Here is a 25,801-nt window from a genome sequence, read left to right on the forward strand (position 1 = left end):
ACTTTAAACATTTAGAAGACGTGAAAAGTGCTATATCAAATGCAAGGATTATTAATATAAACAAACAGGAACACTGTGAGAAATGACTGAATGCAAGCAGGGGTCCTTGACAATTACAGTGGGCCATTATAATACAGTGCTGTTTTGGTTATAACATGGATGAAAAGTGAATATCCCTTTGGATTGCCTCCTCTTTGCCCATCTTCAGATCAAATATAAAGACCTTTTTCTTCGACCACCTGGGGTCATCTCCCACCTCTACCCAGCTCGGCATCAAGCTCCGCCACTATTAAGTACACCGTAATTCTACCTCGCGTGAAGGCCGCTATATAAATACAAGTTGTTGTTGTTGGATCTGATGTGGATGCTATTCACTATGCCAGCTGGCTCTCACCCTGAAATAATGATAATAATCCTTGCATTAGATATAGAGCTTAATCACAACTTCGAGAAGTCTCAAAGTGCTTCACAGAATATACTGTAAAGTAAATTGACCATATATTTTGTTGGGCAAAACATGGTAGCCAAGTGCTCACAGCAGTGTCCCACAAATGGTCATGGATTGAAGTACCAATTTATTATTATTATTATTTTTTGAAGGATTTATTACCCCCAGAAAAGCGATTCCCCAATCGACTAACAACCGGGTTCCTGCTGAGTTGAAGTGACCAATTTATCGTTTGTTTTTTTTTGCTTGAGGGATTATTATCAAGTGTGCTGCGTAAGGAAACTTGCCCAACTTTTTGCCCGGCAGGGAATCAAACTCAGGTCTCTTGCTTGCGAGGCGAGTGCTCTAACCACTGAGCTACAGGACTTGACAGAAATGACTGACTTTGGTTCATTAGGGCAGTGCCGACATCACTTCCTGCTTTGCGCATGCGGAGCACAGAAAGTGACATCAGGGCGACCCGATAGCTGGGGTCATTTTTTTTAGCACAGGAGGAAAGGTGGCCAATGGTGCACATGTGTAGAGAAATAGCTTTGTTATAGTGCATTATAAGCCTTGTTATAGGACTTCACTGTATAAACATACTGTACGAGTTTTGCAACGTCGCCAAGCATATAAATAAGCAGAAATTTATAGAAAGATGAAACTCACAATCCTGGTTTCACGGTATCTAGAACTGAAGAGGAATAATGCAGCCTTTAAGTGTACAATACATTCCTGTATTAAGTGCATTATAAAGTGTACAACATGCCTTGCAGACACTAGAGAACATCAGTTTTTCTGCTCATTATAATTTTATTTGATGGCAGGAGCTGACTAAATTCAGAGCTCTTGGTAGGGGTCTGTTTCCTTGAGGCCAAAAGAAAAACTTAATGGAATTCCCACATTTTTTATAAGGGTTCCTGGAGGCTCCCAAACATACCTTGTAGTTTGCTGCACTGTAGTTCCACCATTGAGATTTGTACGGCAGCATTGACTTTACCTGCCCCAGGTGCAGGAAGCAAAGTCATGGGAGAATAATAATAATAATAATAATGATAATGATAGTTGCTTAGACTGATCCTCCAATATCCTCCCTCACTGTGAGGGAGGTGAGTGGAGTACCCCTGGGGTTACGCTGAAAGCGAGGATAAGCCAAGTAAAGGCAATTAGGTCTACAATTATCCAAGGCAACAAGGATGTTTAGACATGCCATTATCCTGTAAGCAAAAGCCCTAATGGGTAGGAGGACCATCCCTGTGCTGCTTGGCTTCCAATTATTAAGATGCTATCTCATCATGGCACCAGCAACCTCTCTGACATCTGTGGAGTCCTGTAGCTCAGTAGTTAGAGCACTTGTCTTGCAAGCAAGCAACGTGGGTTCGATTCCTGGCAAGACAAAATGTTGGGCAAGCTTCCTTACTCCAAACCCCTCTGTTTACCTAGCAGTAAGTAGAAACCCGGTTATTAGTCGATTGGCAGAGCCATTTTCCAGGGATAATAACTCATTAAAAAAAATAAACTGGTCACTCAATCCACTACTGTTTGTGGGACACTACTATGCTCGATTGGATGCCACGTTTCATCCACAAAATATACAGTCAATTCACTTGACAGTATATTCTGTGAAGTGCTTTGAGACCGCTTGAAGACGTGATAAGACCTTATATCAAATACAAGGATTATTCTTATTATTATTCTTTCACTTCCCATGAGGAAAAAATTGGGCTGCACATCTTCAATGAGAGGGAAATAGAGAATTCACATTTGAGAAAACAACAACCATTGCTCCACAATGGGTGGGACATCAACACTTGACCACAGACCGCAAATTAAACATTGTTCATGCCTTCTGAAGCAAACACTATGTATTCATTCACTTACTGACATTGATTGTATTATTAGACTGATTACACAACACTTGCAAGTGTGAGATAGCCCCATCTCCGATGTGGGTTGTTTAAACAGACATTGCAGCTCATAAGAAATATATGTCCTTTTTGCTATCTAATACCACTTTCACCTTGGAAGTTCTGGGGTCTTGAAGTGTGGTGGGAAAGAGGAGCTGACATTTTTACTTTACTTCCTGACTATTCAGATAGCTTAAGGGGATGTCTTGATGTTATCACCTCAGTATTGTACTCAATAGACCTAACCACACCTTCTTAAGGTCTCTGCAGCAGGCCCCAGTGCAAAGTGATAAGACAGTCTTGTGCCTCAAACTTATTTTTTATTGTTTTTCACATATTTCGCTGAATGAAGGGAGTGGTCAGATTGATACAGTTTAAGGAGGTGGCAGAGGTAGGGTGGGGCAAAACTGTGAAGGGATTTGAAGGTGAGGACGAGGATCTTGAACTTCCTCCTGACGTGAAAGGCGCTTTATAAATGGAATCTTGTTGTTGTTGTTGTTGTTGATCCACTGGGGGATAGGGAGTCAGTGGAGCCTAATGAGGATGGGAGTGATAGGCTCGTGGAGCCTGGTGTGGGAGAGGAAACAAGCTGCAGAGTTCTGGATAGTCTGTAGCTCGTGTAGGGAAAAGCTGGGGAGTCCAGCGAGGAGAGGATTTGCGTAATAGACATCCATGTCCTCGTGGATCTTGCCAAATGGCTCCAACTAAATGGCTTTTCAATACCACCTGTAAGTGGAGGCAATGGGAGATAAGAGATGTGGGAGTTGAAGCGAGGCATCCATCGCACCCATTTTACAATACAACTCATTGCCTAAAGCAAGCATGCCTCTGGAGACAACGCAGCTATGTAAAGGCACTTTAAGTAGTGACATTGTGAACCCTCCATTTGGGAGAAATTCTATCTGGATCTACGATTTACTCTATTTATGTAGCATTTCAGAGTTTTAGAATTTAGCAAATTCTTAAGGTCAACTTTAAATTTTAAAAACTATTTTTCCATATGTTCTTTCCAGACCTACAGCCTTCTTTATTTAGAGGGTAATAAACAACTGGAAAAGGTAACTAGGAAGGATTAGTTGAGACCAGGACGCTTGACTAATTTAAAATAACAGCTTGATGCTGCAATTAGAAAATGGTAGTAGGCTGACCATAAGCCCCAATTTCCAGGGACAGTCCCCAGATGAGGTATTGTCCCTGGCCAAATCTGCCCTGTTTTGAGTTCAGCAATAAAATGAGCAACAATTACATTTGAAAACAGATACATTCATCAGAGAAATAAAGCCATTAATCCAACAGGCTTCTCCAGTACTGCATCAGGAAATGTGGTGAGTTAAATTGTTTTAATATGTGTCCCCGGTTTACAGAATATGGTCACTCTACCCTAGGATGTGTATTCTAGAAGCATAACATCCAATGGGCTAAATGGCTTTCTTCATCTGATCTTCTGTGGTGATCTTGTGAAAATACAACTTAACAAGAAGCAACCAAACAAGTCTCTCTTTTTCTCTCTCCCCCGTACGTATCTGCCTCGTTAACAGGCAGCGTTTACTGGGTTGCAATAACAACACGATCTATCAGGCTGCACCTGCAGTAACTGTGTGTTTATAATGTGGCTTTGGCTGACGTTATTGAAACTGTTCTCATGTATAGATGAAGGATGTGGGCAAACACGCATTACAAATGCAGTTATTCATAGCAAAGAGGACGCGTCTCGGGAGAAGTAAAAGAAAAAACAGAAAAAAACATGACCCTGCAGTTTCACCAGCACAACTTGTCAAGAGAAAGGAATTGTAATCAACAATCCCCCAAATAAAAACTGGCCATTCACTTCAATGTGGAGCTTCGTTGTGCGCAAATTAGCTGCTGAGTTTGTCTTCAAAATACACAGTCACTACACCTTAAAGTGTATCCTGTGAAGCACGTTGAGGCATCCCCCAGATGCAAAAGACCCAATACCAAATGTAAAGAATACTTTATTTCATTTACACATTTGAAGAAAGTAGCATGTCGGAGCCAGTGTTGGCAGTATCCATGAATGCACAGACATCTCAAGCTGTTTTGGCTTTTTTCCCTTTCTATTGTCGTAGTTCCAGTCACCCTCTGGTGTCTCACACAAGTGACAATTACTATATCAGTGAGTGAGTGGTGGCAGGTTATTGACCATATGGAGATGCCACAGCACCGTTAAGAGCTGATCCCTCGCTCAGCTGTTCACACACTTCCCAAGAAGGGACAGGATGATTGGGGCGAGAGGGGAACAGTTATATTACTGACCTAGAAACGCGTTCCGGCTTTAATCCCAGAGACACAAACGAAAGAGGGTCAGTATTCTGAAGGGAATGCTCACATTCACCTGCATTGTTTTGCAAATACAGATTTGCACCAGGTATTTTACTGTCTTTATGCCCTGCGAGCAACTTCATTTTGCATTAATATGCTTTTTCGCTGGTTACATGTGTAAAGATGATGGCATTCCTTCCTGTCAGATATTAACTTCATCGGTTGCTGACTGTAAATTAATAGTCATGATCATTGCCACAGTAGGTGCCATTTGCATATATTTCTGCATTATTGATGCCAATTCCTGGTTATCTCCATCTCATAGAGTAGAATCCCATCATAACATTGTTCATTATAATGCAGATTCACTTATAGCGCGATTGATGTGTGGAATCCCATTCATACAACAATAACAACAACAGGATTACATTTGAAAAGCGCCTTTCACAGCAGGAGGACATCCCAAGGCGCTGGACAGAGAACAGCATTTCAGACCCAGCTGGGGTTGGGGGGATAAGGGAGGGGAGGGGAAGTAGGGTGGCCAATGGCATGGTCAAAGAGGAGGGTCTTGAGGCAGGACTTGAAGGAGGCGAAGGAGGGGGCGAGACAGAGTGATTGGGGGATGGAATTCGAGAGGTTGTGGGCAGAGTGGCTGAAGGCTCTCCCACCAATGGTGGGGCGGGTAGGTCGGGGGACGTGGAGCAGGCCAGAGCCGGCTGAGCGGAGGGAACGGGCGGGTTGGTAGGGGCTTAGGAGGTCGCAGAGGTAGAGTGGGGCGAGGCCGTGGAGGGGCTTTGCATGTGAGGACAAGGATCTTGAACTGGATCCTCTGAAGGATAGGGAGCCAGTGGAGTCGGGCGAGAGTGGGGGAGATGGGGTCACGGAGTTTGGTCCTGGAGTTGAGGGTGGAAGTAGAAAGATAAGAGTTGGGTGTCATCCGCACAGTTGACCCCATGTCTGCGGATGATAATAATAATTATAATAAAATTATATATATAAAATAATAAAATTATATATATAAATAATAATATATAATAATAAAATAATTATGTCACTAAGGGGGAGCATGTAGATATTAAAGAGGAGAGGGCCAAGGACAGAGCCCTGGGGGACCCCAGATGTGACAGTGCGGGGGCTGGAGGAGAAACCGTTGGAGGTAACAAAGTGGAGACGGTGAGAGAGATAGGAATCGAACCAGGCAAGGGCAGGTCCGCGAAGTTAAGTAAAGAGGAGAGGCGGTGCATGAGGATGGAGTGGTCGACAGTGTCGAAGGCGGCAGAGAGGTCGAGGAGGACAAGGAGGCAGAGGGAGCCCTGATCACAGATGTTCAGAATGTCATTAGTGACTTTGACCAGCGCATAGAGACAGTCAGCTGGCAACTTCACATGTGCCAGCCAGCTCCTGCACTACAGGTGGCAACCTCTGGGTCATTAGGTCACCACTGAGATTACTTCCTGAATGCTGCAGTGACCTAATGATCTGAAAGTTGGCCATTTTTTTAAACACTAAAAAATGTCAGTCTTCCAGGTAATAGGATTGCCCCTGTCGCTTCCTGAGTAAACGACAGGAAGTCACAATGGCATTGAGCTGGAAATCAGCTATGTTTTGTTAAAGACAAGGGAGCCAGCCAGTATGCAGGAAGTGAGCCTGCTGGCTATTCCACCGCCTTGGGACGTCCTCCCGACGTGAAAGACGCTATACAAATGTCATTTTGTTTTGTTTTTATAGCATATGCAGGGAAAACAGCTATCACAGCTCTGTTATAACTGCTACTGGAATTTTATGACCTTTGATCAAATGGGGGCTTCACGATATTTTGAAACTTGATCTCTGCGGCTGATTTCAATTCCAGAATTAAATGTCAAGCAAAAAACAAAACTTTGCAAATCCTTCCATCTCCCCTTTTGCAAACCTTAATGGGGAGACATTTCTTGGAAGTAAGAATAAAGTGAGTCTTTTCATACCACTAAATCAGTATTTTAGATTGTGCCTTTGTCAGACGGTGTGTAAAAATTATTCCGCCTCACTCGAACTGTTTTGTCAATATTTGGGTTCGTAACACCAAGTGTTGCTAGAGTAGTCTGGCAGAGGAGGTAAAACAATACACCTGTGTCCCCACATTCAGACACAAAAATGTAAGAAAACTCAGAACAATAAACTATCACTCAGCCAATCAAAGCTACACTAAACAAAAAAAAACAACAAGTTACATTTCTACAGCACCTTTCACGTCGGGAGGACTGGATCTAAATGATCCTCATGTGGGCTTCTCCTTCTCTATCTCTGAGACAAAAGCTTTCCAGAGACGCATCTTAAATTTCCAAATCCTCAACAACAAAACAACAACTTGCACTTACATAGCGCCCTCCATGCAGGGCAGTGTCTCAGAGTGCTTAACAGTGGCAGAGCCTGTCTCCTAGCCGGGGGGAATGGGCAGGTGGCCGTAAGCACAGTCAAAGAGGAAAGTTTTCCAGTGGGACTTGAAAGAGGTGAGAGGTTGAGGGCTTGAGGGAGCGCGTTCCAGAGTTTCGGGGCATAGTGGCTGAAAGCGTGACCTCCGATGGTTGGGTGTGAGAGATGAGCAGGAGACCGGTGCCAGTCGAGCTGTGGTGGATTGGGGAGTGAGGAGGTCGAAGAGATAGGGAGTGAATGGATTTGAACCCGAGTGTGAGGATCCTGAAGTTGATCTGTTCGGTGATGGGGAACCAGTGGAGTCTGGCCAGAACTGGTGAGATTTGGGTACGGAGTTTGGTCTGAGTCACTATGCGGGCGGCAGAGTTTTGAATGACCTGGATTTTTTGAATAGTGGAGCTGGGGAGACCAGCGAGGAGTGCATTGGAGTAATCCAGGCTGGAGGTGACAAACGCATGCACATGGGTTTTGGCTGCATTTGGGGTAAGGTAGGGTTGGAGGCGGGCAATGTGGCGGAGGTGGAAGAAGGCGGTACTGGTCAGGGACCGGATGTGGGGGAAGAAGGACAGCTGGGAGTCGAACCAGACGCCTCGGTTGTGCACTGGATCGGTGAGTCTGAGGGAGAGCCCAGGGAGGTTGAGGAGTTTAGATCCGCAGGAGTGAAGACATTAACAGAAGCCAAGGAGTATGGCTTCTGTCTTGTCCACATTCAGCTGCAGGAAGTTTACGCTCATCCAGGCCCTGATGTCTGCCAGACAAGCTGATAGAACATCAGCAGACCTGGAATTGGTACTGGAGGAGGCAAAGTAGATTTGTGTGCAATCCGCATCTATGTGGAAATCTACTATGTGTCTGCGGAAGACATCGCCCAGAGGGAGCACATAGGTAAGGAAAGGAAGGGCGCCAAGGATGGAGCCCTGGGGTACCCTGTAGGTGACCAGGAGCGAGAGATGAAACCATTTGCTGAGATGAAATGGAGGTGGTTGGTTAAGTAGGACTTGAAACCATGCGAGTGCGGTTCCACTAAGTTGGATGAGGGAGGAGAGCCGATGGAGGAGGATGGCATGGTCGACCGTGTCAAACACGGCAAAGAGATCCAGGAAGACAAGGAGGCAGAGGGAACCCTGGTCACAGATGGAGAGAATGTTCACTTGTGACTTTGACAAGTGCTGTCTCTGTGCTGTGGGCAGGGCGAAAACCAGACTGCAGGGGCTCGAGGAGGGAGTGGAGGGAGAGGTTTGACCAAAGTTGACCTGCAGCAATGCATTCCAGGACTTTGGCAAGGAAAGGTAGGTTGGAGATGGGACGGGAGTGTGAGAAATCAGAAGGATCCAGGGTGGGTGTTTTGAGCAGGGGTATGATGACAGTGGTTTTCAGGGGGAGTGGAACAGAGCCTGAGGAGAGAGTCTGGTTGACTGTGTCGGCCAGCATGGGGGAAGAGGAGGGGGAGTTGAGTGACCAGCAGCTGGATGGGATGGGGATCGAGGTAGCCAGTGGTGAACTTCATCCATTGATTGTGGTTGTCAGGGAGGAGGAAGAAATGAGGGCAAAGGAATGTAAGAAGAAGGGAGTGGCAGGAGCCTTGTCAGAGGGAGAAAGAGGTGTGGATGGTCTGGGTGAGATGGAAGGAGACATGGGTGGGGGAACGATGCAGCCAAGCGGATGTTTTAAATTTTTTGAGGCAAAGAAGTCTAGGACCTCTTCGCACTTGGCGTTTGACGTAAGGATAGAGGGGGCTTGAGGGGGTGCACAGATGAGGTGATGGACGGTGGAAAATCTTTGGATTGTTTGGATCAAGTAACCAATCCAGAATAGTCATCCACCCTCACCTCTCTATTCAACCATAGCACCGGGGGTAATCACCACATCAAATAAGGTATTTGCACTCAATATTCCAATATGGAATCACCAATGATCCACAGAAGGTCTGAATACCTGATTTTGAATGTAGTCAAATGCCTCCAAGATGCAACCAAGTATTGGATTAATTTGATGTTCAGAGAACAACATGGATTAACAACTGATGAGAAGCTGAACAGTCACTTACCATTCGAGTCGTGTGCTTGTTTGAGCCAAGATGAGATCAACAATGGTGTCAGTGCCAGATATCAAAATCAAATTCTCCCTTCCAAAGATTTGGTGTCCTCTGTATTGGCTACTTCTGGAGAGGAAACATTCCACTTCAGTGGATGGGACATTTTTATTCCAACCGCACCTTCTATAAAAACCTGTGTGTGTAAAAGAAATAGGAATAATCAAACCGGATGTCTACGGTCTATCTTGAAAATCTGGTTTTAGGAACTTCCAGTCTTTAGTGACCTCATCACTGCTTGAATACAGCATCTCATTGGTGCCGGGCACTCAGCATCATTCAGATGGACTCACAAGCTCATAATTCTGGATGATGGGATGATATTTCACAATAGATTCATTTATTAAGGGAGTTTCTCCCTGTGTCCTGGCAAATAATCCCCCAGATAAAATTGGTCATTCACTTCCTAGCTGTTTGTAGGACATTGTTGTGCACAGAATGGCTCCTGTGTTTGCCGAAAAAAATGACCTGTGAAGCGCTTTAAAACATTTCAACGTTACAAGCGCCTTATCAAATGCAAGGATTATTAATGGTCACTAGAATCTGTTATGAGTCATCACAATTAGGTCATCTATTCCTAACGGCTGGCTGTCGTTCTCCCTCCACCCCCCACGACCTCAGTACAATGGTTGAACCTGAAGATTTCAGGACTGCCACTGCTGTTTTTGATCGACTCTGTCATTTGAATGTTTTAATGCAATTGAATGGGTTATATTATGATCTTAACACAATAAGGATCTGGTGCAGTGGCAGTTTAGCACTGGCTCTGAGGTTGGGGAGGTCACAAGCAGACATTGAATGTGGTGTCAGTGAAGCTCTTGGAATCATTTTTGGGTACAATCATTGTGTCGAAGTCAGTGGAGGGGTTCACACCAACATTAGTCTTTGCGGAAAAATGGAAAGATCAAAATGTCTCGCAAAAGATTCCACAACACATGAAATCTCTGGTGATTTTTCACCCCTACAGATTCATTAATCTTCATCTCCCACAGTTGATCTGCTATTACTAAAAAACAAAACTTCATTTTTGTTAAATTCCCGCAACCTCTAGACAGAAGTCAGTGATTCTCTGGATCATGAGGAATGTGGAATCTTTCTGTTTCCCGCGTGTCATATGGTACATTCTCAGTATCAGTGCTCGAGACCGAAGAGTTTCAAAAACTGAAGAAATTCCCACAAAAGGGAACCAAGAGGGAATGCTTCATGCTCACAGACTCCCTGGGATTTTACAACTTTAGCAGTTGTGAGTCATTTAGGATCTTTGAGAAATCAGTTGATATGCAGCTACATTCCCCTTGTCATTCTACCCAGTGGGCTAAAAGAGTTGGGCTTTTTACTACGACAGTATTATGTGTCAAAATTGCACACAAGGGGAGGGTAATTCACCTGGTTCTAGATTCACTCTATTTGCTTAAAAACATCGATTTGCTTAATATTTCAGAGAGTTCAGAATTTGTCAACTTGTTATCATTTAATCTTGAAAGAAGTTACAGAAAATCTGCTTCAAAATTCAGACTGTATTTAAGAACGTGCAAATTTCTGGTCACTCTGAAATATGAAGAAAAATCAAGCAAATCAAGCCTAAAGTGGATTTTTTTACTCCGGGTTGAACTCATGCTACTTTTAGAAATACAGCTTTAATCTTCTATCATGTTTCAATGTTAAGTATTTAAAAATTATGGGATTTATTTTGTAGAAACAGAGTATTTAATCACAGTGCTCTGTTATTAAGATGCAATCTTGAATTCATTTGATAGCAAAAATATTACTGTGTAGGATCCTCAAGACGGCGCAGGAGATCAAAGCATTGTATGATGTAGTCCTGAGCCAGACCAGGAAGGTCCTGGCTTCAATCTCTGGACTGTGCTACGGTAGCTGATCTCAATCACGCTGGTGTGGAAATAATAACCACACAACCATATGCGTCACACTGAGCTGACCAACAGCGTCTCCCACTCCAACCTGTGCAGAAGGAGATCACCCGAGCGTGAAGTTCCTACAGGTCACAGCCAGTGAGGCACATCTAGCTCTGAATCCAGGTTGTGAAGACCGCATTTTAGGTTCTACCAGGGTGCTCGAACAGATCACTACCAACAAAACTGGAAGTGATCTGTCTCTAGCACACTTCACCTCCCCCCAAACCCATCCTTACCCTCAGGCATTTTCGGACACTAAATATAGAGTCAATTCACTTTACAGCATATTCTGTGAATGCTTTGAGACATGATAAGGCACTCTTCCAAATACAAGGATTATTATTATTACTGGAGGTCGGATCAGACCTAGAATTGGCCAAACCATGACATCTAACATGCACTACAGCTGGAATCAGTTCTGCAGAAACCAGACGCACCTCAATGCCAATGGTTCGGCTGCATTCTGTTACCACTTGAGCGAGGACTCCACTGTGAATCTCCCTCCCCTAACTTCCCCTTCTTCCCCCATCCTCCCCACCACCACCACCACCACGACCACCGCATTGCACCTGCTGCATCCTCATATTCTACCCTTCTCATTTCCTCTCTATCGTGTATTATAATAGCTGGTGTGGTTCTGTCTCCATCAGAGCATGCCCCACTCGAAGTTTAAGACAAAAGTTGCAACAAAAATTTTTGACTACATGTTTGTGAAACGCAATACACAACAAGCAGGCAGACATCAGTGTAGATCTACCCCAACAATACTGCATTTATAAGCATTGAAGTGGCTGAGAGATGTAAGATGATCTACCGAGGTTAAATTGTGCAATGTAGCCCATTTACAGTCAGAGTCGGGGGGAAGCTAGCACAAAAGGACCTGAGAGTAAGCTACATCACTGGTGGGCAACAACAACAAATTGCATTGTATAAATATCCCAAGGCGCCGTACAGTCCAGGGTTTGCACCCAAGCTGGGGGTTGCAATCAAGAATGGTGGGGGTCAAGGGGGATGAGGCTGGGAGGATGAACAAAGGCATAGACAAAGAGGAAGGTCTTGAGACAGGAGTTGAAGGAGGCAAGAAAGGGGGTGAGGTGAAGGGAATCCGGGATGTAGTTCGAGAGTAGGGGGCAGAAAGGCTGAAGGAGCAGCCAGTGCGGGAGGCTTGGAGTAGGCAAGTGCCCATTGGACAGGTTGGTAAGATTTTAGTAGGTCTCAAAGAGAGGGAGGAGCAAGACCGTGGAGGGCTTTAAAAGTGAGGACAAGGATCTGAAACTTGAATCTCTGGGGGATGGGGATTTATATTGCTGCCATGAAGGGTGCAATCTTTTGAAACATCAGAATATTAAGATCAGTTCAGATGAAAAAGGCCTTTCGACCCATTTAAGTTCATCCTTTCAGAATGCCCTTCCCTACCACCCTGCGCTTGCAGCATCAAGCTGTTTCTTAAATGAGTCCTTGCCCTGGCCTCAACCAGCCTTCCTTCTAACCTCTTCCATATGTTAATTGCTCTCAATGAAACTGGCCATTGTGAAATACCACCTTGTTAAAATGGGTCTCTGGAGTCAGCAACACTTTGCATTACCTGCAGCCGAAACCAATACCAGACATTGGCAGCAGTGCCCCAAGGTAAATGCAAGACGCATGTATCCAGCATTTGCGGCAACAGTTCTGCTAATCCCCCGACGCTGATTTGATCGCCCTGAGCCTGGATTATGGCAATGGAAGACAGGTAAAACAGATGGAGGCAGACAGACAGGAGCTGTTGACAACATGATCTCCCGAGTCTGAACCTGAAGGGGTTGTTAAACAAAATAACGTGTCATTTTACGTGCCAAATTTTAGACTTTACGCATCAATGTGAAAACCAGTTCCAATCATATTACCTTCACTATGAATAGGGAGCATGCTGTGATTGAAATGGGTTTTTCACATGAGTACACAAAGTGTGATTTTTTAGCACGTAAAATTACATACCATTATGTTAATAGCGCTTTTTCCACTTCAGGCTTGGGATACAGTTAAAAGCCCTGGATCATCCCACGCAGATGATGGAGAAACAGTACAGAGCAATTATAGTAATAGCTTGGAACAGCCTTGCTTACAGAAAATAGAAAAGTGCTAATAGAAAAGTGCAGCCGTAATTTTTCCACGGATTTCGTTACAAGCAACCCACTCTGTGACAAACAACCCCTTCCGCCACAAACACCTCGCTCCACTACAAATACCTCAGTCCGCTACAAACACCTTCCTCTGCTACAAACAACCCTCTCCGCCACAAACACCTCCCTCTGCTACAAACATCCCACTCATAGGAACATAGGAATTAGGTGCAGGAGTAGGCCATTCGACCCCTCGAGCCTGTCCCGCCATTCAATAAGATCATGTCTGATCTTCTAACTTAACTCCATCTGCCTGCCTTATCCCCATATCCCTTAATCCCTCTATCCTTTAGAAATCTATCAATCTCAGTCTTGAATATGTTCAAGGACTGAGAATCTACAGCCTTCTGGGGTAGAGAATTCCATAAATTCACCACCCACTGAGTGAAGAAGTGTTTCCTCAACTCTGTTTGCAAAGGCTGACCCTTAAGACTGTGACCCCTAGTTATAGATTCTCCTACCAGGGGAAACAGTCTCACACTGTCTACTCTGTCAAGCCCCATAAGAATCTTATATGTTTCTATAAGATCACCCCTAATTCTTTCTTATTCTAGAGAATATAGGCCCAGTTTACTCAACCTATCCTCATAGGTCAAGCCCCTCATCCTAGGAACTAACCTAGTGAATCTACGCTGCACCCGCTCTAAGGCGAGTATGTCCTTTAAACTCCACTACAAACACTCACCTCGCTACGAACACCTCCCTCTGCTACAAACACCCCCCTCATTACAAACACACTCCTCCTCAACAAACACCTCCCTTCGCTACAAACACCCCCCTCACTACAAACACCCCCCTCACTACAAACACACTCCTCCTCAACAAACACCTCCCTTTGCTACAAACACCCCCCTCACTACAAACACCCCCCTCTGCTACAAACAATCCCTTTCACCACAAACACCTCCCTCTACTACAAACAATCCCCTCTGCCGCAAGGCAGTATAAAAATGCAAGTTTATTCTTTCTTTACCATCTACAATTTCAATAAAAATGAGTTGTTGGTTTGTTGGTTTCAATTGATTCTACTTCAAATGCAGTCGGTCTCGGGCTGTTTACTCAACGCTGCTACTGCGGCGCAAGAGCGAAATGGGTTTCGCTCATCCCGGGGCCCCACTGTTGTGATTGTCTGTGAGTGTCTCTCTCTCTATGTCTATGAGTTTCTGGGTCTGTGTGTGTGTCTCTTTACCTGTTTGTGTGTGTCTCTCTCTCCTTTTGTGAGTGTCTCTCTATCTCTTTCTGTGTGTGTGTCTGTGTGTGGTGGTGGGCCCCAAGAGGTGGTGACCTCCTGGAGCCCCACAGTCAGGCCTAATTCCCCCTCCCTCCACTCCTCCATTGGGCCACCCAGGTTTGTTAAAGAAAGCATTCAGATTTTTGTTTGCAACAACTTAATGTGAGAAAAATGTAGATTGGGAGTAAAATGTGCCTCTCAATAGCACCAATCAACTCATAATTTTCAGCAAAATGTGTCAAATTTCCCCACAATTTCGGGCAAAATGTGTCAAATTTCCAAGCACTTTATGGCAAATATTTCCGCAAATTTTCTATTGGCCCTGCGTATTACCGCAACAATAACATTGGTGTGGTACCACCTCAATAAAAAAACATACAATGTGCAGAAAGATTGGACTCCGAAAGCCCTCCAAAGCTGGCTGAATTGTGTGGGTGGCTGTTGACTTTAATTCCCACTGCCTTAGGTAAACTGGGCAATTTACTTGCGTACAGAAAGTGTGGATTATGTTTCCTCTCTTCCCACCCTCCAATACAGTGATGCCCAACCAGTGGTTGATAATAGATTGACAGATCAGTTTTTCAGGGGTAATAAACCCTTAAAAAAAAATTTAAATTGTTAATCGACAACTGTTTGTGGGACAGAACTGTGCACGATTGGCTGCTCTGTTTCACACACAAAATATACAGTGAATTCACTTCACAGTATGTTCTATGAAGCGCTTTGAGACGTCTCAAAGACTTGATAAGGCGCTTTATCAAATGCAAGGATTATTATTAAAATCCTGCTAGGTTTATTGAACCATGGGGTTGGGGAATGTAGGACCATTACAACCAACCCTTGTGCTGTCCCCTCGAGACATCCTCTTTCCAACACATTCAATAAATAGAGATCAGAGAGCCCAAATTCCATCCAGTCTTAGTTTGCAAGGACATTTTGCCTTAAAATTTAATACAGTATTATTGGAAAATTCTTCAATTCAGTAAGCTCTTTATTAGAACAACAGAAAACCAAATTAAAACTGAACTTGAATTTTCTCATTATTCTGCAAGTGTTTGATAGGCTAAAGCAAGGTGGAATTTCAGATCTCAGGATCAGGAAGCTCTGGTTAGTTGGCAGCTATCTTTATATTATCGCTGCCTTTGGAGGGCTTCAAAAATGCATGTTTTGTTTTTTTAAATCGAGGGGTACCACACCTTCCTCAGCTCTCCCCATCCCCAGCTTCAACTTCCAGTATTGTATATAAAAAAACTCATAAACTAGAATGTATCTATAAATTGTGCTCTCTGTTTTCTAGCCACAGAACCCCACTTCATTCCCATTTACACCACAGCTACACTTGTTCACAATCAACAGCAGGCTGCTGTCACAACCGGAGTGTAAACAGTAAGATGTTATCTGTTCTCAGTTTATTTTGGTTTAAATGCTTCCACATTCAGCCCTGTAAAATAGGACTCCAGTCTGACTGATAACAGAGTCAGACACATTGTGGCCCTTATTACATAGGTCCTTCAGCTACAGGCTTCGCTTAACCTGACCAGTGTGACAGAGGTAAGCAACTTGCACTTGATATAGCACCCTTCAAATAGGCTCAGAGCACTTTGCAGGGACAGGATTGGATGCTGAGCAAGCTGAGAAATTGGCTGATGATCGGGTTGCCAATATCACTTTCTGTGCTTCATGGGCACTATGTGGCAGGACATCACTCCCTTTGACCATACCTAGAGTCATTTCCCCTCTCTCCCTGGCTGGAGTCCTGTAGTTCAGTGGTTAGAGCACTCGCCTTGCAAGTGAGAGACGTAGGTTCAATTCCTGGCAGGGCGAAATGTTGGGCAAGTTTCCTTACTCCACACGCCTCTGTTTACCTAGCAGTAAGTAGGAACCTAGTTGTTAGTCAATTGGTGGAATGCTTTTCCAGGGGTAATAATTCCTTTTAAAAAATTAATAATAATAATAAATTGGTCATTCAATCCAAAACTGTTTGTGGGACACTGCTGTGCGCAATTGGCTGCCGCTTTTCACCCACAAAATATACAGTCAATTCACTTTACAGTATATTCTGTGAAGTGCTTTGAGACGTCTCGAAGATGTGGTAAGGCGCTGTATCAAATGCAAGGATCATTATTATAAACTATGCCATTGTTAAGTGTTCTGAGCCACTACCCACCGGGAGGGCACTATATCAATGCAAGCTGTTATGATGTGCAGTAAGTGCCACTAAAGTCACTGCCTGGGCACAGCGCAAGCAGCTAAGCACAGGAAACGCCTCTGAAGTCGCTTTTTGAAGAAAGTGACATCAGCTGTGCTTCTTGGACAAAGCGTACATTTGCAGCTTGAAGTAAGTGACAACAGCAGACTGTGAAGTGTTAAGAGCCATTTTGTCATGATAAGATGTTATAAAATGTACAAATTCTCTTTTTTTGTTTTAAGAATGGATAAATCAGGTGACATCATGCAGCTTTACTAACTGTACGAAAGAAGCAATTTGCAGACACCATAAAGTTAGAGTGTGTGGGGGAGTGGTACAACTCCGCTGTCTCTCGCAGACACACACTCCAGCACAAACGTTTGAAGTCTCTGTTCAGAACCTTTTCCAAAATCACTCCTCCACCTTCATTGTTAAACCTAACTGTTTTGTATGCCTTATCTTAGTGTGATTGAAGAGCTCTGATCCATTCAACCTCATTTATGGTCCTCTTCACTGTAAATAGCCACATGAGAAATTATTCACACTTCCCGAAATTTAAAGCTACACTGCTCTTTCATTTCAAACATGATATAATCTGAGGACAGGTTTTGAACAATCCCTGTGGGGCAGGAAAGAGGCCGTATGACCTCCCCTGCCATGAACCTCTGTTTCCCAATTCAGCCAAATCCAAGCATTCAGAAGCATGGAATATATTGGCTGCAGATTCACATCCTATAAGTAACTGCAGGTATTGCAGCAGTACGTGTCTGTCATTTGCTTTACTACCCAATGCTCCAACTTCATATCCAATTTTCTCAATTTTCTCACGCAGAAAAAAACAGTATATTGAGTTGCAATGTTGGTAGTTGTGCTGAACCTTACCCCAATTCGTTCCCTCCCTCACCTCATTCAAGATCTGTCTCAAGACCTACTTCCTTGACCATCCTTTTGGGCACTTTTCCCCTCACCACCCACATTCCCATCCCGGGTGCCCAGCCAGTAATGGTAAGCGCTTTGGCACACCCTCCCGACTTGAAAGACGCTATATAAATGTAAATTTAGATTTATAATACAGATTAGGTCACTTCTATAGGTATCTGCCTTGTGAAGAACATCAAACACACACACAAACACACAGGTTAAAATGTCTCATTGACAATCGGATCTCTGGTGTCTCAATATCATTGCTGTTGGAAACCAAAAAAGTCACGGCCAAAGATATACTAACATTAAGTAATATCTTCTTTGCAACTACAACACTTAATATAGTTAATTTAATATACAGTACAATGAGAAGGGGATGGCAGCCATCCATTCTTTGGTTGTACAGCATGATCAAAAAGTTGTGATACCATTACAATGTCCAATATGTCTTAAAGATTTTTTTTAGATAATACGATAGTTATCATGACTTTTTGGTCACCCTGTATAAGTGGCTTGGATTCTTGGTGGTCTGTCGTGACTGTGTATCCATGACTCTAACTGTTCTGGTGATTGATGCTTATGGACGCTAACTGTTCTGGTGGAACTGCTCACCAGTCGGGTGGTGCGTGATCTTACCCAATCTACAGAGGTTAACTGGTGAAGGACATGTCTACACTAACTGCCTATGACTTTAGAAAAGGTCAACATGTTCAGGCAACCAGAGCTGAAGTCAAACTCCCACAAAAGCAGACGTTCATCATGAATGTGAAGTATCGCCAGAGGATTTTATGGAACCACAGATCACTCCTTCATTGTAGTAATCAGAGGAGACTACAGAAAAAATGTAACCTTATTTTATTTTTACAACTCCAAAGCCTTAAGGCTTTAAAGCTTTATGTCACTGACTACATTTCTTTAGACCCCAGATGTCTGCAGTGGACGTCTCCTAAAGCCGTCTCCACAATAATGCTCTTTGAGAAAATGCAGCCATTTCTGATGAATGAGTGTTAAATCCAACATATCTGGCAATGAGGCTTTGCTGAAATACCAGATCCAAATATAAATGACAAACTTTACTCCAATCTCCACCGAGTTGTTTTTTTTCTGTGGATCTTAATGATATGATCAAACAATCAAAAAAACGCTGAAAATCTTAGCTGAGATTTCAATGGGGTCAAGATATTATTTTGAGATTTTGTTTAAATCATTTGAAAATTTTGCTACATATTTCATATCGAAGCATTCTGAGATGTTACTCCACATGAAGGGCTCTATATAAATACAGAGGTGTTATTGTTGTTGAATGAACAGCAAAGACAAATAAAATGCTAGAAAGTAGCAAGTGACTCAGGGGACACAGTTACAAGATAGCTACAAGAACAGCGAAAGGAGAACTGAGGAGGAATTTTTCACCCAGAGTGATTGGGATGTGGAACACTGCCACAAGGGTGGTGGAGGCAGAGAACAGTGTAGCTTTAAAGAGGGAAGTAAACAGGTACATGAAAGAGAGGGGCTTGAAGGAGTATAGGGATAAGACGGGGAGATGGGATTAAATCCTTGCCCTGTGACTCGTGAGGACTCAATCGGTCAAATAACCTCCTTCAGCACTGTGAATTTCTATGTTTCTAAAGTGCTGATAGAATGGTGTATTCTACCTACACTGCATACATTCCTGATCCCTCACTGATTTTATAGACCTTGAGCATTAAATGTAACTCTCAAACACTTGAAACCAACCCCCCACCACCCCCTGACACGAACGTTCTCTTTAAATCTGTCTCCAAGCCACTGGCATTGCAATATTGTTCAATTTAAATTAAACACATGCCCCAAATAATGCAGGATATGGTTAGTTATACCCCATCAAGTGCAATGCCAATCACGTATCCTATTCTCCACTTCCCTGTGCCCTACAGGCATAATTGTCAAGGAGAAGGCACTCCTTGCCCAATTCAGTCCATTTCTCTGCTACCTCTGACTTCACTTTATTCTGTTTTGCTGTTATTAGGATATTCAGATCTTTGATTTATTCCAGGACAGAGCTGCTTCCTCCAAGCAGTCAAGCTGCAATCTGTCTTTCCAATGAGCTATCAGCTTAAGGTCTTTATTCTAACCGATGCAGCAGAATAAGCCCCTTTGTGCTTTAATGTGAACGTGCTATTACGGCTCTCGTGCTGATTAACATAGTAATCAGTTACCAATAAATTAACGGATGGTTGAATAACAATCCTGTAATTCACTGCTGTACTTCGCACAAGCGATTTGGATGAAAAGGGCCCTTCGGATCTCATCCCTCCAGAATAGCCTAACTTCCTCTTATCACAGCATCAAGCTGCTTTTTAAATGAATCCCAGATCCAGGCTTTAACCATCATTCCTGGTAACCTGTTCCAGTTGATAATTACCCTCCAAGTAAAGAATATTTTCTAGTGTCTGTCCTGAAATTGCCCTTTGTAATCCTAAATCTGAGAATCTCTTGTACAGCAAGGTCCCAAGGCAGGTCAAGCTTGCAGTATATGAGTCCTGGGTGCAAACAGTCCTCCGTTGTAGATCTGAGCTAATGGGAATTCAGCGGAAAGGCTTCCTCCAACCCATTTGCAAAGTCCAATATCAAGCAATAAGATGGATTTGTGGCAAACACGGGAAGAGCTCTCAGGGAGGGAGGGCTCTAAACCCTGGAGGTTGAGGTGGTTTCACAATGGGCATGTTTAGTTGCCAAGGCCCCTTGCGTGGGGACCTGGATTAAGCAGCCGGTGCTGATTAAGGCTGGTACTTGGCATTAGACTTGGACCTTGAGAACATCAAGGTGGCTGGCACGTCATAAGCTGTCTGGTAAAGGACCTCCCACCACTCAAATAGCTGCTGAGGAAACTTTAAGATTTGGGGTGACAGCTCCTGGAAGGCTTTACCTGGAGTCCGACTTTGTGAACACATGTTCGTACATCCAGCACCTGGAATTCATCTTGATTGTCTTGCAGAGAGGCAAGCAGTTGCTGCTTAAACTCTACACCTCCAACTGGTGGAACTATCACTCAATAGGAAGGGACATGTGCCTGAATTGTGAATATAAAAATGGTGGCCATGCTCTCACTCATTTCATGCAAATGTACAAGAAGAAGCTCGCTGGGAGTTCCCGGTACCTACCATCCACCTACTGAGGGCTCAAACCCACACTTGTCAGATGTCGAACGACCAACTAATGACTGTCCTGCGGGGGGGGGGTAAGTGGGTTCCCCTTAGACTGAACAAGGTGACATGCTTGACAACGGAATGTCGGAATCAAGCCATCCCTCTGTGTGTAGCCGTCCCGGTAGTCTGATTCCTGAGCCGGTCGGGTCTGCTGTATTCCCAGGCTCGGCTGATTACAGCACAGCCAGTCTGGATCATAGGCAGGACTTGGACGGGCAAACCAGACACTGTGGGCAGGGAATCATCTCATTCAGTTCCTGTTAACCCTGCAAGCCAAAGCCCCAATGAGTAGGGTGGTCCTAGATGGACAAGCAGCAGGAAAGCTTGCCAGACAGTGGTTTTAGCTGGGTTAGTGTCCCCAGTGCACTATCCGAAAGTATTGTCCTATGTTTACTTGTGGAATTTTGACATAATAAGACATGATAAAATGTGCTATATCAAATGCAAAGATTATCATTCAGAAATAAAGAAATATTCTAAACTTTAATTAGTAGCTGGAAGAGAGCTGAGATAATTGCAAGTGCTGATATCTGAGTTTTTTTTGTTTGCAGGTTAAAACGTCAAGCTTTGCATAGGCCAGGAAGGGAAAACTGCTCATACAATTCTACCCCCACCCCACCCCCATTGTAACCCAACTGGATACATGCTCCAAATTACTGAACAACATTTACTCGATTAAGAAGAGCTCTAATGGAAATTTGACTGGAAATTTGCATCCTGAACAGTTTATAAACATGATCTTTACAGTTCTGGGGTTTTGGCTTCAAATCCAGACTGATGTCTCTTAGCTTCACTGACTATTAGTGTTCTTCCTGAAATGAGATTGCTGAGTCTCAAGCCAAGATCTGAGTCCGCAGCAAACACATGGCCTCAATTCAGCAATAAGGCCAGACCTAGTTGGCCATGTTGTTCATTCCCCTCATTACATTGATCACCGCTTAACCCCTTCAGCCCCAGACTTCAATCTACAGGTCTTTGTTCCCTCCTGACGTGAAAAGCGGTATATCAAATGCAAGGATTATTATTATTATTATTATTATTTGTGGGGACTGAGCAGGTGACGTGGAGAATCAGTTGGCTAGGCTGCAATTTTCAAGTCAAATTTATACACAAAAGGTCACATGGATAGTAGGTTTCGGAAATGGATAGTTACAGTGAATGGCTGGGGTGCTAATCTGCGAGTTGGATTAATGCAAAGGGGCATATTCTGCTGGGTTCTCTATGTGAACCAAGTGCTTATCAGAACATATAAGAACATAAGAAATTCTAGACAAAAAGACCAAGGTCCATCTAGTTTGCCTTCCACTTTCCTGGCAGTCGCATGCACATATGTCCCAAACTACCTATACTGTATGCCATAATGATATTTCCTGAAAGAAAACTATCTAATCTGTGTTTGAAATAATCAACACTTCCTGTTTCAACCATCTCCCTGGGGAGTCTGTTCCACATGTTCACTATTCATTCACTGAAATAGTGTTTGCGTAGATTCGTTCTGAATTTACCCCCCTTCAATCACAGCCCGTGTCCTCTAGTTCTACTATTCTGGACAAGTTGAAACAGCCTGCCATGAACCATATCGTCTTGCCCCTTTGGAATCTTAAAGACAGCAATCATGTCACCTTTCAATCTTTTTTTCAGCGTGAACATGCCCAATTTACGTAGTTGCTCCTCATAGTCCAGTCCTTCCATTCCCTCAATCATTTTGGTTGCCCTCCTCTGTATCTTATCAATTTCTCCAATATCCTTTTTTGTACTGCGGCAACCAGAACTGTACACAGTACTCTAAGTTTGGTCTCCCCAATGATTTATACAGTGACGGCACTACCCCACTATTTCAGCTTGCTATTGATCTTTTGATACATCCCAACATCTGGTTTGCTTTACTCACTGACACTGAGCATTGTTGGGAGAGCTTCAATTTATTGTCAATCAGGACCCCAAGTCCTTTTCATTTTCCATACATATTATTTTCCTTCTGTTCAAATATTAGTCTCTTCCAGGATTTTTGTCCCTATGTGAAGTACTTTGATATTGCTTATATTGCAAAATCAATGGTCAGCCCACAATGAAAGATTCAGGGCGCAATAACCTCACTTAGATATTATGAGAAGCTTTAGCCTTTTATCCGGTTTGTGGCAATGCAAAGCCCGGAAGCAGTTAATGCTAAGATTGGGTCTATTTTGCAAGATTTGTAACACATATGTACACCATGTGCAAGGAGACCCTTAATAATGCAATTAACAACCAAAGTGATTGTTTGTTACCTAATCAATGGCACACGTAATTCTCTTTGTGCACATGGTTTACACAACTCGTATTAGATCCGACTGGGTACAGGTGGCAGAAAAATGTTCCAATTTCCAAGACTAATTTCCCTCATTATGATCCGCACAAAAAAAAAATGTTTTCTTGCAATAGGCTCTAGGGAGCTTTTCCAATGCTGACGCCTTTCTTTCCTAAAATGTGAGGTCATGTACCTTCCGTTTGAACATCCAGATTTATCTCCCAATATTCTGTTGCCTTAACAAGCAAGTAAACAAAGCAGACAGTCAGTATCCCTGAAAGATAAGGCTGCTGTGAAGTGCTCCAAGAGACCTGCTCCATCCCAAATGCCTAACTCAATTTAGCCAGAATTTGAGGATCGAAGCCTTATTCCATTGTCGAAACCTCTAACTTTCAGCCAAACTAGACTAAAAGCTTGTCTGAAACAATCCAAGGTAGAGGCAGTGCAGCTATGGGCACTGATTTTGGAGGCAGTACCAATCCAGATTAACTTCCTTTATAAGGGTGGATAATAATAATAATCCTTGCATTTGATATAATGTCTTATCATGTCTTCGAGACATCTCAAAGTGCTTCACAGAATATACTGTAAAGTGACTTGACTGTATATTTTGTGGGCGAAACGTGGCAGCCAATTGCACTCAGCAGTGTCCCACAAACAGTCATGGATTGAAGTGACCAATTTATTTATTCATTTTTGCAGGAATTAGATCCAGCTATTTCATTTTGGGAGTGATGGAAGTGACAGCAGTGAGTTGTGAGGGGAGAGGCACTGCTCTAGGCATCACTGATCACTGGAATTTTGCCTTCTGCTTTACTGTTCATCTACCTGGAAGCAACCAGGTTTCACTTGCCTTCTACTCGACACCTGTTTAAAGAATCACCGAGTGAAGCTAAATTGAACTTCAGCACTTCAAGGGACCCCAGTACCACTCAGTCATCTGAGCTATTTTTCAGTGACCCACATCACATCTAAGCACCTTTGGACATCCTCCTGATGTGACAGGCATGGTATAAAGTCAATTTGTATTGTATTGCCTCAGCCATCTTAAGACGAGCACTGTCAGAACAAGGAGCATTATCATGGAATGGGAGGAGGGGAAGAGTGAATTACAAGTTGAATGATGGATCCACCTACAGTAGCACATTCAAGTCAGTTTAGCAGTACTTTCCTCTTGTTTCATAAATAGCAATTATCCTGGTGACAGTCATCAATTATGATCTGCAAGTCAGAAATTAAAAACAGGAGGCCTGACTGTACAGACATCACCATAGAGTACAGTGTCAGTGATCCTTCACCTCATGGCTGTTTGTGGGACATTGCTATGAATACATTGAATGATGCATTTGCCTACAAATACAGTCACTACATGTCACAGTAAAATGCTGTGAAATGCCTCAAGACATTTTGATGATAAGGTGCTAAGTCAATGCAAGGATTATTATTATTATCAAAAATATCCTAAATTGATGCTCGTCATGTTATTTGGGTTTCAGACCATTTTTATAACAACCAAGCCTACCAAGTTAACATCTCCAGCTATAGCCCAGCAGGTGTCATTTGTGCAACCTGCGCTGGTCTCACAGTACCATTGAGAGTGACGCAATATCAGAACAATTAAGTATAAAGGAACGGTAAGTATGAACGTAGAACCGGGTTATTGGGGCACTGCTTGAAATGTTATTCCGAAAGAAAACAATGAACCATTTGCAATGCTGTTTGAAAGATTCCTTCGAGAAATTTAAGTCCATAACAATGGCTTCTTGAAAGTGATTAGTGAAGGAAGGAGTGCAACATGGGTGAAAAGTGTGATAATTTAAAAGTCTATCAACAAATGACATTTTAGTTTCATTCTACGAAAGACAAAGCATCTGCCTCAAGGCATTTAATGAATTAGTCAGATAAGAGTGCAAGATGTCAGTATAATTTATCTGTTTAATCTTCATCAACGTTAATAATTTCCTACCTCTCTGTAGACCTCGGCTTTACAATGTGAAGCAGAACCAACACCCTGAGTTGCACTTCCCCATCTCAAAACCTCAGTCTATCTCCAGGTACGAGCCACAGTTTCCATTCACTAAAACCCTGTTTGTGTGATCAACCCCAAGTGACAAAGAGATTGCATTCAGACACAGGACAATCGAGAGCTGCAGCCAGCTCAAATCTTCCACTGGTGCAGCAGAAACCAAGAGTCACACTTGCCGAACAGTTTCTAGTGGACACAGAGCAGCTAGAGAGCAACTGAGAAAATTAGGCCATTTTGTTTACAATGTTAGTAAAATAAAGTTGCCATCCTATCACATACCCATGCATATAACAGACCTTCTTGTGTGCTGCTTCAAGCATGCACCTATGATCCTCATCTCTTTTGCTTCTGGAATACCCAGTCCTACACCCACTATTTGCCTTACTGTCTTACTTTTTTTCTTATATCAGTATTCAAATTACGACTGAGTGCCTTACATATAAAAACAATTCTTGCATTTGATATAGTGCCTTATCACGTTATCAAAAAGTCTAAAAAATTTAGTGACTATATTTATAAGTGAACCTGACAGCCAATTTGCACACAGCAATGAAATGGCCCACAAACAAACAGCCACAAAGTGACTCCAATTTTATCTGGAGGATTGTTGGCCAGGACACTGCGAGAAACTCTCATTCCAAAAAAGTTTCCAAAACTTTCATAGAATCTTGAAACAACAATCTGAAAAGGCAGATGAGACCTTGCTTTAGTGACATCGGTTAATATGACTTCACTATACTTTAGAGTAAATCCTGTGA

At 43.2% G+C, this 25,801-nt stretch overlaps 1 long non-coding RNA gene across 1 annotated transcript in view; it reads right to left on the minus strand.

The window, feature by feature from the left end:
• Positions 1-9,082: 9,082 nt before the first annotated feature.
• LOC121848116 overlaps positions 9,083-25,801 on the minus strand; it is a 68,195-nt gene continuing 51,476 nt past the window's right edge. Inside the window, exon 3 of the long non-coding RNA XR_006084847.1 lies at positions 9,083-9,257. This is a non-coding gene — a long non-coding RNA (uncharacterized LOC121848116). The remainder of the gene's footprint in view (positions 9,258-25,801) is intronic.

This window comes from Callorhinchus milii, unplaced genomic scaffold (assembly GCF_018977255.1).
Source record: "Callorhinchus milii isolate IMCB2004 unplaced genomic scaffold, IMCB_Cmil_1.0 Scaffold2, whole genome shotgun sequence".
In the NCBI taxonomy this organism is placed as follows: Eukaryota; Metazoa; Chordata; class Chondrichthyes; order Chimaeriformes; family Callorhinchidae; genus Callorhinchus; species Callorhinchus milii.